This window comes from Tupaia chinensis, unplaced genomic scaffold (genome assembly GCF_000334495.1).
Source record: "Tupaia chinensis unplaced genomic scaffold, TupChi_1.0 Scaffold000286_1, whole genome shotgun sequence".
Taxonomy (NCBI): domain Eukaryota; kingdom Metazoa; phylum Chordata; class Mammalia; order Scandentia; family Tupaiidae; genus Tupaia; species Tupaia belangeri.
Genome location: NW_006159770.1, coordinates 598,656 through 599,105, shown reverse-complemented (window position 1 = coordinate 599,105; position 450 = coordinate 598,656). Strand labels below are relative to the sequence as shown.

At 71.8% G+C, this 450-nt stretch overlaps 1 protein-coding gene across 1 annotated transcript in view; it reads left to right on the top strand.

The window, feature by feature from the left end:
- The first annotated feature begins 31 nt into the window (after nt 1–31).
- Nucleotides 32–450, top strand: part of ISOC2 (isochorismatase domain containing 2) — a 9,762-nt gene continuing 9,343 nt past the window's right edge. Inside the window, exon 1 of the mRNA XM_006150359.3 lies at nt 32–179. The gene's annotated coding sequence lies outside the window, so the exon portion shown is untranslated. The remainder of the gene's footprint in view (nt 180–450) is intronic.

Genomic DNA, 450 nt, shown 5'->3' with positions numbered 1-450 from the left:
CGGAGGGCGGAACGAGGCTAGCGATGGGTGGCCCCTGCGCCCCGACTGGACAAACGGCAGCCCAGCCCGGCCCCGGAGCCCACGCGAGGGCCTGAGCCGCGCGAGTCGTAGCTCTGAGAGCTGAGTGTCAGGCTTCTGCTTCGGAGGGCCGGCCTCGGCTCGAACCCAGCACCTTCCGGGTGAGTCCCGCCTCGCAGATGGGGAAACTGAGGCTGTGCCACGGCGTCCTGGGCCGGGTCACACAGCCGAGGCCGGGGCTCCACCTGGCGACTTCAGAATTGACGGACCAGGGAGACTCGAGCTCTCCCCGGGTCGCGCCCACCGCCTCCTCCCCGGCGTCCGCCCTGCGGGGTGGGCGGGACGGGTTTGATCCTTACCCGAGTGAAAGGTCCCAAGGTCACGCAGCCTCGAGGTCCGGTCCGGCTCCGGGGACCCCGCGGCCTCGGTGCG